The sequence below is a fragment of the Peromyscus eremicus genome, chromosome 8b, assembly GCF_949786415.1.
Source record: "Peromyscus eremicus chromosome 8b, PerEre_H2_v1, whole genome shotgun sequence".
Taxonomy (NCBI): domain Eukaryota; kingdom Metazoa; phylum Chordata; class Mammalia; order Rodentia; family Cricetidae; genus Peromyscus; species Peromyscus eremicus.
In genome coordinates, this window is record NC_081424.1 from 35,140,367 (window position 1) to 35,156,296 (window position 15,930).

Below are 15,930 nucleotides of genomic sequence, written 5' to 3' on the forward strand. Positions count from 1 at the left end.
CAGAAAGTGTCATTGGCTACATTTCAGTATAGCCTCTTCTGTGGGGGACAGAGTCTCTATGCACAGACTTTTCTGATGCTATACTTGCCTTCTCTAAATGAGAATCCTTAATTTAAAATACTGGCGGCAGGGGATGGGGGGACATGGGAACATAAGGGATTGGGTCGGGCAGGTTGGGGGCTGGATGGAGAGGGAGAGTAGTGAAAGAGATGTATTGATGCTGGTGGAGGGAATTTTGGGGTTGGGGAGAAACCTGGTGTCAGAGAATCTCCCAGGAATCCACAAGGATGACCCCAGTTCAGACTCCTAGCAATAGTGGAGAGGGTGCTGGAACTGGCCTTCTCCTCATCAGATTGGTGACTACCCTAATTGTTATCATAGAACCTTCATTCAGTAACTGATGGAAGCAGATGCAGAGATCCACAGCCAAGTACAGCACGAAGCCGAGCTTGGGAGTCCTGTTGAAGAGAGAGAGGAGGGATAATACCACTCAGGGGGTCAAGGTCAAGGGGTTAAGGTCATGGTGGGGAGCCCAGAGACAGCTGCCCTGAGCTTGTGGGAGCTCACAGACTCTGGACCAACCGCTAGGGAGCCTGCAGGAGACCAACCTAGACCCTCTGCCATGTGTGTGACAGTTGTGTACCTTGGTCTGTTTGTGGGGCTCCTAGCAGTGGAATCAAAATCTCTGTGGTGCTTGAGCTGGCTTTTGGAAACCTATTCCCCATGCTGGGTTGCCTTGCTCAGCCTTGATGCAGGGGGAGAAGCTTGGTCCTGCCTCAAATTGATGTGCCATGCTTTGTTGACGCCCATGGGAGGCCTCCTGCCCCTTTCTGAACAGAGACAGACAGTGAATGGATGAGGAGGGAATGGGGAAAGAGGGAGGGAATGGGAGAAGAGGAGGGAGGGGAAACTGTGGTCTGTATGTAAAATAAATGAAAATTTTAATTAATTAAAAAACTATGATTTAATATATATACAAAGAAAGGGTTTATTGTTGTGAATCAAATATTCAAACAACCTTATAATCAGTTTTATAGGAGTAGTATTAAAATTTTTAAATATTTAGACTGTAAGGATGAAAGAGATCTATTAAAAACTCCAACACTGTGAATATTGAGGGTATTAAACAACATGACTTCTAAGGTCCTTTCTAGCTGGAAAGTGCAACGACTCTATTTAAATTCTCCTGCTTTTGAGCTCTAGAAGGTTCACTTCTGTTTCGGTGCGATCTCTTTAGGTGGAGGTCTCTTCTGTTTTGAATAGCTGCTTTATCACAGCGGCATAATTGGAAGTCAAAAGTTCATCCATTAGAGATTTATTTTCTGTAGCTACCAAGATTTTTGCATTATGTTCTCAATAACGATTATCTATTTTTATCTCTAATATCTGTTTTAATGAACATACCATTGAGCTGCAAAATGCAACCATAATTCTTTCCCCCATTTCATTCTGAAGAAAGGCGCCGCTTTAAAAGCCATGATCATGAACTAAAAGGCCCAGGTGAATAATAATAATACAGGGATATTGAATTTCTATTTGACTTTAGTCATCCATAAGGGGAACAAAAAAAAGAAAGAAAGAAAGAAAAAGGAAAAGAAAACAGGCTAGCTGGGAAAGTGGGGCGTGAGGTACACCTCCAGTGGATCAGAAGGCATATCTCACTATCTAAAATTCTAAGGAACCACACACAAGCCATTTTTAATGCCAATATAAGCTACTCTACCACCCTGGGCTAGTGTTAGCTGAGAAACAAACTAGCTATCTGAATTTGACTGATTTTAAGCCCTGGTGGGCACAACCAGAGGGCATTTCAAGTACCTGTCGGTTATAAATAAGCATAGATCACCAACTTCTAGCCAAAGTCTGGAGGGTCTGAGGACCACATTTCTGTCTCTTACACTTCCCTCTTGCCTGCACGGTACTCTGTCCTGGAGACTGTGGCTTGTCTTGACTTAACACTCAGCTTGCTGAGCACTTGAGAGAAAGAAAGCAACATCTCAGACAGCTACAAAATTGCATAAGCACTCAGGCCTTTACTTTTTTTTTCTTTTGGTGTTTCATAACTCAGAAATCTGATTGTGTCTTACAATTGATGGCATCGTCCTGACACTGTGTCTGGGTGGCAATCCTAAGCGTTCTTGATTTGGGGGCGTGCAGGCCTACTCAGAACCCTGGATACTATCATTCATACACTGGTTTTATGTAGATAGGGTAAAAGTTCTTCTTTGTGCCATTTGAAATACATTTAAACATGACACCATAATTCAGAATTAGAATAAAAAGCCATCAGGCTAAAAACAGTGAAGTGGGGGGGGGAGCATATTTAATGAAAGCAAGACATACTTATTATGTGTTGGGATAGTCTTTTTGTTCACTGCATGAAGATGCATCTCTGTTGTTCCTAATAACCCTTGTTTCTTATTTTCTTGTGTATTACTGAAAAGTTTTACAAATCTTGGGAAAAGAAAATACAAATTGGATAAGTTGGATGAGATGCTGTAGCACGAATCGTTAGAAGGTCTTATTAATAAAATCAAATCCAGAGCCAGGTATTGGGGTGAATGCTGAAAGATCAGAGAAGCAGAACAAGCCACAGTTTCCTCACCTCGCCACTTCCTCAGCTGATCCTGTTTCCTCAGACTGGAAGCCTCTGAGTCCTCATCCAGAATGAATCTCAGCTGAACTGTGCTGCTCAAAAGCCTAAAAGCTTAACCAGCGCTAGTTCCTGGTCCTCATGCCTTATATACCTTTCTGCTTTCTGCCATCACTTCCTGGGATTAAAGGCATGAGTCACCATGCCTGGCTGTTTCCAGTGTGGCTTTGAACTCACAGAGATCCAGATGGATCTCTGCCTCTGGAATGCTAGGATTAAAGGTGTGTGCTACCACTGCCTATCCTCTATGTTTAATATTGTGGCTGTTCTGTTCTCTGATCCCCAGATAAGTTTATTGGGGTGCACAATATATCAACCACAAGATGCTTTAAGTGAGATATATGCAAAAGACCCATTTTTTCACCTTGTCACAACACATGAGGCCTTTGACCAGAACCATCACTATCATTTAAGAATTTAGTGGAAACTGGGCCACAGGCTGCATACCTGACTTTCAAAACCAGAACCTGTACTTTAATAAGGTCCACTGATGATCCACATGCCCATCACAGTCTAAGACTCTCCGACATCACGTGGCAGGCAATTTGACTAGATGCAGGGGAAATTATCAAAATTTCAAAACAGCAAGTCACTGATGGGATGGATTCATTTCCTGTGAGGTGTATCATCAAGGTGTCAAACTTTCTACTGTGACATGTGACTTGATGGAAGGAAAATTGATAGTATTAGTTGGTGAAGTAAGAAATGCTAACAAAACCTTGGGCTTTTAGATGTGTTGCATAATTACATTAAAATAACTCTTTTGATATGTATAAGATGAAAGTTTTAAGTAATAAGACTCTATTATAATTTTGTGGCCTATTTAAAAAAAATCCCTCAATGTTTAGTAAACTACCAGCGTGGTTTGTGAATTTTGGTGTCTCAGACTTGACAGAAAGCAGTACAATAGAGTGTGCCAAGAGTTACAGCAACAAGATGATGATAAGGAGGTGCATATCTCTCATAGTTAGGGAAGGTTTGTTATTTTAAGGAAATGTTAGCAGATGAAGATGGGCTGAAGGAAGGTATGGTGCAGCGGGAGAGCATTCTAGAAAGAATGAGTCACCTTTACAAAGACATCAAGACTGCTTGTCAAGAAGTGGCGGCTGGCAATTTTTTTCCGGGGATGTATGGAGTAGGAAGAGATGGTGGACTGTGTTTTGCTATGTTATAGCTACACTGCTACAGCAAAGGAAAATAATACCTCTGAAACTCTACGAGGATTTGGTGTTCAAAGTTCTTCATTTCCATTGGGAGAACTGATTTTTTTTTTTTAAATTAGGTTCTTAAATTTCATGAATGAGGCTGGCTTCCACGTAGAGGAATGGAAGCCTTTTCTGCATATTATTATTTCCCAAAGTTATGCCTGGATCCCACTCACAGAAATTCTAATTTCTGTGGCTGGAGAGATGCCTGAGCGCTTACACATACTCTCTCTCTCTCCATATATATGTATATATGTGTGTGTGTGTGTGTGTGTGTGTGTGTGTGTGTGTGTGTGTGTGTATGTATATGTGTGTGTGTATTATTTTAAATAAGCTACACAGTCTATGGGGGTATGGTCACCCCAAAGTACTACTGTATATATCATTCATAGCAATGAGCTTAGGGTGAGAGAAGTTATAGGTGGTAGATGGTCAGTTAAGGACAGGAACTTCAGCACCAAGAACTTCTCAATACGGACAAAACAAAGCATGGTTGCACATCTTTCCTGCTGAGTGAAGCCAGGAACCCGGTGGGCAGGAGTGATGGGGAGTGGAGGATGAATCTCTGCCATTACTTTGTCGATGCTATGACTCGTCGACACCTTTAGTGTCTTGGAACTCTCTCATCCTAGCATAACGAATCTCTTTTCTGGCACCATGTGGCAATAAAAGACAGATTCTCAATGTCCACACTTAGCCACAGGACAGGCACTCCCGAGGGAAGCTGGCAGACACTGCGCTTGTGTACCTACCCTGTCTGATAACCTAGTTTCTTGCTGATGGTACAGAAAATTAGCAGACCCTTGTATGAGCTGTGCTAGATAACTCAAGGGATAAATAGTAGGGAGTTAGAAACCCAGGGTGGGATGATCTCTCTGTTTACCTTCAGAACAGTTCCATCAGTTCACCGAAACTTGCATCCCACCTGGAACTATGAAGCATCATGGTAGTGAAGCAGAATGTTTCTGTTTCTTGCTTGGTTCTCATTGTCCTAATTTTGCTTTGAGAACCCCCCCCCCCCCGCCAGTTTCAAGTCTATATATTTCAAATAAAATGTGTAGTCCAGAGAATGCTGGTGAGCCAAGAATGGTTTTTCCATGTTTAATTACTGCCAAAAGATTACAAGGATTAAAAAAAAAAATAAACCCTCATGATTGAAAACTCTATAGAACTTAAATTCCAGTGTGAAATAATAAAGTGTTGTTATAGCACAGCTGTGTTCACTCTACATACACCCACTTTCACAAACAGTGGCAGAGCAGAATAACTGTGAGAGATGATACGGCCTGCAAAGCCAGAAGTATCTTACAGAAAAGCTGCGCCAACCCATAATCTAGATCCTCACTGTCCCCATAACAGCAGTGAATGGTCAGTCACTAGACTGAAGTACCTGAACCTTCTTTGAGCTGTTGGGGAATGATGGTCTCTTCTGCTGGCTCCAGTCAAGTTCCCGATGTCGGTATGTCAGGAACCGTGTGTTAGCCCCGAAGGATGAGGGCTCAGGCAAGCTTGTTTCATTCCATCCAAACCCTGGAATCTTCAGCTATCAGAACCAATAGCTAAAGTTGGCTTCGGCTGCTTGTAGGCAAGGACACTTAACAAAACCATTGGGAAGAAACTCTACTGTATGTATGGGAGGAGAAGATTAATTAATTCCCAAGATCCTGGCGTATCCTGGAAACAGTAGCTTCCTGGTAAAAGGTGGGAAGACAGTCTTAGCTGCCATCCTGTCTAGGACCTCAGTTTACACTATTCTGGGGAGAACGCCTAAGAGTCAGGAACACAGGGGAGGTAGCCACTGTTCAAGAGCTTCGTTTCATAGCACATCTCACTCTTCAGTCCTAGAGGACTTCAGGACTTAAGCTTTTTATATCTTGGGTCTGGAGAGATGGCTCAGAGGTTAAGAGCACTGGCTGCTCTTCTAGAGGTCTTGAGTTCAATTGCCGGCAACCACATGGTGGCTCACAACCATCTGTAATGAGATCTGGTGCCCTCTTCTGGGGTGTGTAAACATAATAAAGAAATCTTTAAAAAAAGATTTTTATATCTTTATACTAGAATTATTTGTGCAATATCTGATTTATCTCCTATAGACTCTTTAATTCCATGTACATAATTAACAATACTACTGTATCTCTAATTTCAGTGAAATGCATGAAGTTGTTCATAGAGGAAAGAAAAAACTTATTAACAAGAAAGTAATGAATAGGCCTGTGTTTTGGGTTTTCAGAATATTAGCCATTATGAAATATAGGCTCATTATAAAGTAATAACCATCATAAATATACTATTTTGACCATTAAAGAAGTGTAAATCCATTTTTTCTACTAACTAATCCTTCTCCCTGCCATTCAAAGAGCAAAGATTCCTTCTGCTCAGTATCTCAGGGGAAAGATACATCGTGACAGTAAACATAAATGAAACAATAAACAAAAAAACAACAACACAACCCTCCACAAAACCTCAGAACAACCCCGCATAAACTGTAGACATTTTCAGATAAAATCTCTCACCATTAGAACAGGGAGACTCATTTGGTAGGGGTAAAGGCAAAGTATCATGGGTGGCCTGCTTTTACCGTATGGAGAGATTGTCTCCAAGTCATACATTCATTAAAGAATGAGAAAAAGAAGGGAGACAGAGGATGGAATGTTAGTGCAAATAGTGGGTTCAAAGGGGAGAGAGAGACAGAAAGGCAGAGACAGAGAGTGACACACACAGACAGACAGATACACACACAGATTTTATATATATATATATGTATATATATATATGTCTGTATATTTATAGACACAGACAGACACACACACAGAGAAACAGACATATACACAGACAGACAAACTCACAGAGAGACAGAGACAGACAGACACACACACATACACACACACAGAGAGAGAGAGAGAGAGAGAGAGAGAGAGAGAGAGAGAGAGAACCTCTTAGTCCCTGCTGGTTCCTTCCACAAGTAGGAGGCTTCCCTGGGATGCTCATCTCAACCTCAGTATAGTTTCAGCCTTGTGCAGATGTGGGTGGGTCTCCAGAAAGAAGTCCAGAGCACTGTGGCGAGGCTGTAGACCTGCTGCGGGCATACATTGTGGTCAGCAGATGCCCATCTGTTCTCCTCTCTCCCTCTCTCCTTGTTACTGATGGCCTGTCCTTAGCAGAAAGAATCCTAAGGAAGCAGCAAATTCCCCCAACAGTGCTGGGAAAGTAGAGAGTTCTGAATTTACTAGGTAGACTTTTCATGACCTCCTTCCCTGTCCCCAGCATCAGAGTTTGACACAGAAATTAACTTCGGTCAAACACAAATGTTTCTGACATGCACGGATTTATGGATAGAGACCCATGGTGTTCTAAATCAACTGCTGCCTCCATTAATGCAAGTTGACCTCACTCCTCACTCACTCTAAATCTGACGGCAACAGCCCACAAGGATCAGAACAGGCCGCTTCCTCCACGGCACTGAATCTTACTGTATCACAATGGTGTTCATGTGATACAGTAAAAAAAAAAACACCATGTTTTTTTTTTTTTTTTCCTCCCCATTTGATTACGAAGTCTATTCTTCACCAAGGAAGGTTGACTCACTGGGTCTCACTGGGGAGCTCTTGAGGGAGATTTTCATGCCTAGTTCGTTTTCTTTAACACATAACCAGTGGAGCAACAGAACAAAAACACATTTATCTTTTATAATTGTTTCCCTCCTTTAATACATAACAGATTTTGTGGAAACGTTAATATAGCAGCTGTATTGAATAGCCCTCCTTCAACCAAACAAAGAGCAATGTGAGTAATCCATTCTTTCTCAAATCTCAATTTCCTGATGCTGTTTTTTTCCCATCAGTCACCTGGGGGAAAAGCCAGGTGAGAAAACAGACACAATGAACTATGGTGAAAGCTTTTCCCTTGCAACACAGAATGAGATTTTGACGCTATTTTGGCCCAAGGAAGGGTGTGAAAACTGAATAGGCAAGTGATTATTGACCGGGAACTGTTCTACATGCTACAGGCCAGTGGGCAATTCTGGGGACACTTTCAGTTATGCTTGTGGAGGAGGGAGTGGAAGGTGTGTTTCTGGCATTTATTGGGGGGGGGCAAGGCTTAGGACGAACACAGCCTCACCCCCGACCAAGAATTTCCTGACCCAAAATGTCAATAACGTCAAGACTGAGAGATTCTTCTACAAACAGCAGAGAAGATGGGAGCAACGGAGGAGGATAAACAGGCTTCTTTTTTTTTTTTTTTTTTTTTTTTTTTTTTTTTACAGATTCAGAGGAGGTACATGGACATTCGTTTCAAGACAGGAGGGAAGCCATAGGTACCCGAAGAATTAGGTCATTCTTTTATATTTGTGGCACATTTTAAAGGGAGACAGTTTTAGAGACATGCTGTTACACACTTTTAAAGGAGTAATTAAAACTATGAATAAATATAATCCTTCTTAAAAACACAACAGAACCATGGTTGTGTTCCACAGTTTCGCGTTGCTTATTTTGTATCATGTAATGCTTATGCACTAAGTGGCAAATGTATACACAAGCACAAATAAAATGTGAGAAGCCATGGTCTATTTCCATTCGGCTCGCTTGCAGATTGTAGATTGTATAGGCCAATACATGTCCTAGAAAAGGTGATCATGTGACCTTCCTTTTGGGTGTTCTTTCATGGCAGATTATGGAATTTAAATCCAGTCATGAGAAAGGTGTGCATGTGCAGAGGTTCTACACACACACACACACACACACACACACACACACACACACTCACACACAGAGTTTTCATTTGTGAAAGTTAGAAAGTCCCAAATCTGCTGGAGAGATTCACAAACTGTAGAGTAAAGAAGGATTTGATGTTACAATCTGGGATTGGAAGACTGGAAATGGTTAGAACACCTTTGTTTGGAGGCAGAACTCCTTTTGAGGTTTGTGAGAGATAACATGCTTTGTACCCATCATCTTGTTTCTTGGGTGTTCAGATTAGCTGATGATCACTAAATTGCTTGCACAAATTTCACTCCAGTCCCTGCCTTCATCTCACAGATCACTTCCCCAGTGTGCATGTCTGGGAACAAACTTTCCCCTTTCGCTGTGAACCCCAGACCCTTTGGATTAGGGCTGACCAAACAACCACATCATTACAGCTCTTAGACCCTATTTCTATTCTGAGCTATTGGGAATAATGACCTCAGTATATGAATCTGGAGGTGACAGGGACTTAAGTAAGTATATGGCAATTTCTAAATTGTTCTAAATGGCTAGCATTATATAATTTTCTACTTTTCCAAGTACATCAGTTATATGAAAATGTTACGGTAAAGGCAAATGAGACATAATCTTTCGAATATTTATTATTTCTTGAGATATTATATATATATATGCAGAATCATTGTTATACTGCTTGGTAGAATTAATTTTGGTAATAAAAGGCATCTGTAATATAAATTATATAATTCCATCTCCAAATTCTATTAATTTATGACTTTGAGGACCAAGTTTCCAGCATGAATTCTAGCAGACAAACATTCAAATCATAGAAATGCATAAAGTAAATTTAAAAATGCTTTTAACTTCCTTTTGAAGGCTGTTTGCTTTATTTTCAACCTTTTAGTTCTAAAGGAAATGGTACAGTAAATGCCACTGACAAACATCATTTACTTGTATGTATTTTTTTTTCCAGATCAATTTCTGGGATTAGAACTGGTGAGTGAAAGGGCATAATCACAATAATTGTTATAATAATAAAAGACTAGTTGCTGTTTCTCTATTAATTCATACTCTTGTGTCCTCCATAGAACTCTGTCAAGAGATCTCAGGAACACTGGTGCCCTGCCCAGACGGAGTTTGTTTATGTTGTAGTGCTAATTACATTACTATCGAAATATTAATCTGTGTATTTCTTTTAACATTTGCCACCAAAATTACATCCTATATGGCCCACTCTTCCAGTTTTTAATTTCTCAAAAATGAATTTAAAATGCACATTGAAACTATAATTACTATCTAAAAGGCTAAAAAAATGTGACCTGTAATTTCTAGTGTAAAGGACTAAAAATTTCACAGAAATTTTTTTCCTGGCCTCTTCTCAATTCCCTTATATGTACATCTCAGGTCAAATGTTGACTCCTTCCTATTGCTTTGTTTGCTGAAGCCAAGAGTCATGTGACTTTAGTCTTCCTATTGAGGAATATGAATCATGGAAGTGGTCTTTACCAGGACAGGGACTTCGTTTCTTTCATAACTCCCATTTATTTTTACTGATGCATCATGTGGCTTTGAATTGGTATCTTCCAATATTTATTAAAAGTTACTTTTTAGTTCTGTGTTTGACTTCCTGTTTTGGGAACCCTAAATAAAGGTATATCCTGCCATTCTCTTTTTCTCCTAGAGCCTTTGTTTCTTCCCCTGTCCTGTCTGATCTTTTGGTTTTGCTGAACTGTCTTAAGTTTGGCTTTCACAGTCCTGGTCTTATCTATTCTCTTTTCTGTTGCTTACAAGTTGCTTACAAAAGGGATTTTCGTTTTGGTTCATGTCCATGTCTTCCATTTCCTATTGTTCTTCTAGCATTTAGCGGGAACTTTGTTTCATTAAGTTTTGTGATTACAGAGTGCTGCTCAGTCTAATCAGCTACACCACAGAATAACCTTCTCCTTTATTCCAGGTAAGGATGTGTCGGGACTGACAGTGGCTGCCTAAAATCTCAGCTAGTGCTGATTCTTACAAGTCATAATCTTTTCTCTCTCTCTCTCTCTCTTTTTAATGGTCCTTGGACCATCAAACTGAGGACTTTGCACACCCTAGGCAAACCCTCTATCTATGAGATACTTTTCTAGCCTTGAAGTTTGTAAGTCAGGCATAGGAAGAGATGAACAACAATTAATAATACAATAGAAAAGTCTGACGATGCATTATTACAGAACAGCCAGCAGTTTTGTCCCTTGGGACCGTTAAGTAAAAAGTGTCATTGCATAGAAGCACTGTAACCCCACCACAGTTGACCTGCTAACAGTGGTAGCTACTAAGTGACTAGTATGTATATTGTATAGACATTGTGGAGTGGACAAAAGGGTGGGTCACATGCTGGACCGTGTGAAGAGGCACAGTGTGAGATTTCACCACCATAAATCCACTGTTTGGGAAGTAGTACGGTGCCCAACATTAAACACATTTCAATAATCAGTAAGCAGTTGTGGTTATGTAAGAATGAAATAAACTGTCTTAATTTATTTATCTTTTAACACTTACGCATTTTGTATGTGTCTGTCCCCGTGTGATGTCTGAGTGTTATGGGGACACACACGTGGAGGTCAGAGGACAACTTCCAGAAGTTGATTCTCTTTCCACCATATGTGTCCTGGGCATCCAACTCAGGTGGGCGGGCTTGAAGGCAAGCACCTTTGCCCATTGTATCATCTCATTGGCCCCACACATATTATTGTTTTTAACAATAAGAAAATCTATGTGTAGCAACACGATCAATTAAATGTAAGATCTTAAAGTATTTTCCTGTGTTGTCCACTTTCTCAGAAACCAAAGTAGAGGATGTCCTCCTTGATTACAAGGCAAGAAGTCAAGAAAGATGTTCAGGCAACAGGATTATAACAGAAGTGAACCTAAGGGAACTCCCAGTTTGGCTGCAAGCTGCTGCCTTAAATACTTTGCCCATTTCCCTGCTGAGACCGTAGTCTTTTTCTTAATGACTCAAGCCCTTCGTTAAGTATGAAGCTCTTTTGTTTATTTGTGCAGATGCAAATGGTCTCTCTAGTTGTTTCTGCCTTTTGATTGGCGATGACTTAATTTATTATAGAGAAGCTTAAAATTTTTACACAGTCACATTCATCAACCTAAGGATAATTTTTACTTTCAGATCCCATGATTCTGCTATGTGGGAATGAGTGTAGACATGGGAGATACAGGATTGAAGGCCACAATCCTGTATGTAACACAGGCTGCACCTGCAGTAATATATTACGTTACAGAAACTGAGCTAGCTGCTTGATTTCCTTGGACTTTAGAATCTAAAAAATAATGAAACCTTTATTAGATATTTGCAAGTCTCTTCTAACTGTGGATGTTGGTCTATGTTGATGTCGTGGCTTTTACAACAAATTTAAACTAACCTCTGGACAAACCATTGGTAATAAAAAAAATTCAGATTAAGACATAAAAAAGACTATTTATTATTTATTTATTTATTTTTGAGACAGGGTTTCTCTGTGTAATTTTGGTGCCTGTCCTGGATCCTGCTCTGTAGACCAGGCTGGCCTTGAACTCTTAGAGATCCGCCTGGCTCTGCCTCCTGAGTGCTGGGATTAAAGGCGTGCACCACTGCCACCTGGCCAAGATTAGCTGTTCAAAAACCAAGAAAAATAAAAATTTAAGTAGCACAAAATTTCCAAGTGACTTCTATCCTGAGGACCATAGTGAGAAGAAGTGTACACCCTCATCCCAGCTGTGGTTTGGTTATCCCACATCTGTGTGAACGGAAAGCAAGGCCACCAGAGTGCTTAGAAGTGTCCAACTGGAAAAGAAGAAGCAGGTGGGGCCTCACTGTGGTGCACTTTCAATACAAACATGTGCTTTTCTGTTTTGTTTTTCCGAGAGAACAACTCATTGACTGTAGAGACACGTGACTGGAGAGCTTTGCAACTCACCACAGGACAGATTTACAGAACATTCTCTCCTTACTCTCCCTAGTGCAGGCAGGAGGAGGGCAAGGGGGGTGGCTACAAGGGAGTTCATAGTCCCAGGATTGTATGGCTTTCTTCTTTCTAAACTTGCACTCCACCCAACTTCTGCCCAGTTCTATCCCTGTGGTCCGTTGACATTGCTATGATCTGCATTATCTACAAACAGGAATGAGACATTGCATGCATTTGTTTGGATAGGACAGTGTGCTGGCTAGTTTTATGTTAATTTGAGGTAAGCTACAGTCATCAGAGAGGAGGGAGCCTCAATTGAGGAAATGCCTCCATAAGATCGGGGTGTAGGCAAGCCTATAAAGCATTTTCTTAATTAGTGATTGATGGGGGAGGGCCCAGCCCATTGTGGGTGGTACCATCCTGGGCTGGTGGTCCTGGAAAAAGAAAAAGAAAGCAGGCTGAGCAAGCCAGTAAGCAGCACTCCTCCATGGCCTCTGCATCAGCTCCTGCCTCCAGTTTCTTCCCTGCTTGAGCTCCTGTCCTGACTTCCTTTGATGATGAACTGTGATGTGGAGTGTAAGCCAGATAAACACTGTCCTCCTCAAGTGTCTTTGATCATGGTGTTTCACCACAGCAATACTAACTGTAACTAAGACAGGCATTAAACATTACCATTTTCTTATGTCCAATTAAATATAAGTACTTCTCACCCCATTGGCATGCTTTTCACGTCTTTGTCCAGACCATCACTAGTGGACTTGACTTTCTCCTCTGTGCACTCGACTCCTTTGCTCATATTTTCTGTTGAAAGTTGGAGCTTTGTCTCATGGGCAGATGGTGATGAAGTCCTCACAGCTGAGTAATTTGTGATTTTATTTGGCCTTGTTGAAAATTACATAGTCAGAAACATTTCATTAGTATCGGAAAGTAATATACACTTCCAACCTCCATCAGAGTGAATGGTTAGGGATTGAATAAGCTTGAGAACTCATTGTATTTTTACACATTCGAGACATTCATTTGGGCAATAGACTATAAAAGAGCTGTTTTGTAGATTAAACAGTATTAGTGTATTGGTTTTTTGGAGCATTAGGAGTCTTGCTAGATAAATTCTGAATGAGAAAAAAAATTCATATGCATTCAAAAGAAACTGAAATATATTAGAGATACTCTATTAGAAGACATGTATTCATTATCACTGCAGAGTCATTTTAATAGTGATTTTATATGACTGTATGATGCTAAGCATTTAAGGAGGTTAGATAGCTTTTTAATTATAAAATAATGTGGACAGGTTATGAAATATTGGAATGGAGGAAAGAACACAATACCACTATTCTAATAAGCCACTGCTTTTATTCTGCTACTCTAGCAAGCCATTGATTTTATTTGCTATTATCCTTACAATTATGATCTTTTCAGGATTTTGAAAGTCTTTATTTATTTATAAATTATGTGTATTATGTGCTCCTATGTGAGTTTGTGTATACTACGTGCATGCAGAATCCCACGGAGGCCAGGTGAATGTGTTATATATCCTGGAACTGGAGTTAGAAACAGTTGTGAGCCACTGTGTGGGTGCTGGGATATGAACCTGGGTCCTCTGCAAGCACAGTAAATGCACTTAGCCACTGAGTCATCCCTCCAGCCCCATGTGCAAGCCTTTGTATGGTTGTATTATCTGTATTCAGTAGTGTATTTGGCAGTATGCTGAGTAAATTTTTAAATTTGTTACATTCTCATAAACCTATTTACAGTGGTAAAGATAATGAAATAGCTTAAAGGTATATTATAACTTACTTAAACCTTTCTGGTTTCTTGCCAATTTTTTTCTCATTTCCTATTAAAATACCACTATCATATACATGCATTATATATACTTTTTAACCACATTTGGGTGATAATATTAAGAAGCATGGTTAACAAATTAGAACCTGTAACAGTTTTTATAGTTCTTGATACAGATAGAAAATCACTTTAAAAATTATGATATCCATTTAGAGTGATGAGCAATGTAGAAAACTGACCACCACTGATGTATAATTTTAAGAAACTATTTCAGTAAATTGAATAATATGCAATTATTTTTATTTTGTTTTGTTTTAAGCTGATAATTTTGGCAGGATGGGTCCATTTAAAACATTGTTATAGTAAGATAGAATACAGTAAGGTATCCGAGGAGTTTTTGGTGGAATTTAGCAGGAAGGGAGAGAATGAAAAAAGGGATATTTCAGTTGGGTGTGGGATGGGGTACAGAAAGGCTTATGTTAAAAAAAAAAAAAAAAGATCTTTTTCTACATTTTTGATTCTGGTTTTAAAACCTGGGAGAGTCTTATTCCTTTAAGACGATTTTGTCTGAAAAAGCAATCCTTACCACCTGCTATTTCAATAAAACGTTTATTAGTTTTGTCCCAGAGTACACTGGCTTTCTGTGAGTCAGATGAAGGCACATGGGAAGCTTAATCCTCACCTACCTGTGCTGTCGCCCTCAGAGCTCTGGAGTCACCAGAAATCGGTGACCAATTTTTGGAGTCCAGCCTGGTGAGGAGAGAACATCCACAGCCCAACTTTGGAGACAACAGCTGGGTTTCCTATGTACTGAGTTTTACATAACATCCGGGAAGTCCAGCGGTCTTTTGTCATTTGGGCTATCGGTGAGTTCAAGACGGTGACCCAGCTGCTTTGTGATCAGCCGTAGACAGAACAAAAGAACACAGCCGGAGGCTCACTGTAGTTCATGTGAGAGGGACAGTCTGCAACAGACTTAGGCTGAAAGGTGTGAGTGTGTGTGTGTGTGTGCGTGTGTGTGTGTGTGTGTGTGTGTGTGTGTGCACTCGAGGGCAAAAACAGAAACAAAAACAATGGCACTGAGTTACATTATCGTCTAAATAGTGCAGGAGCAAGGAAGACCCTAGAGCTCTGTGTTTTGTAACGGTTGCCTTTGTGATGATTTGGATCAAGAATGTCACCAAAAGCCCCGGGTTAGAGATTTGGTCTCCAGTATGACGTTGTTGGAAAGTGTTGGAAACTTTAAGAGGTGAGGGCTTGGCAGGGCTCTATCCACCTCAGATGTGCCTTTAGGGGCACTGTGGGGCTCCAATTCCTTTCTCTTCCTCTCTTCTGCTTCCTGGCTACAATCTGTGTAGCTCTCTGCTCCCTACCATGATGCTCTCTGCTCTTTACCACGATGCTCTCTCCTCCCTACCATGATGCTCTCTGCTCCTCACCACAGGGCCCAGAGCAATAATGGGCCAATCAGTCAGACTCAGAAACCTCCAAAACCATGAAGCAAAATTGTTAATTCTCCTTATAATTGCTTATCTCAAGTAATGACAGAAAGTTGACTAGCATGGCCTGGAAGACCCACAGTTTTCTTTAGATTAAAAACCAGGACTGTGTGTTTGCTTCCTGGTTCTGCTACCTAAAACAAAGCATAA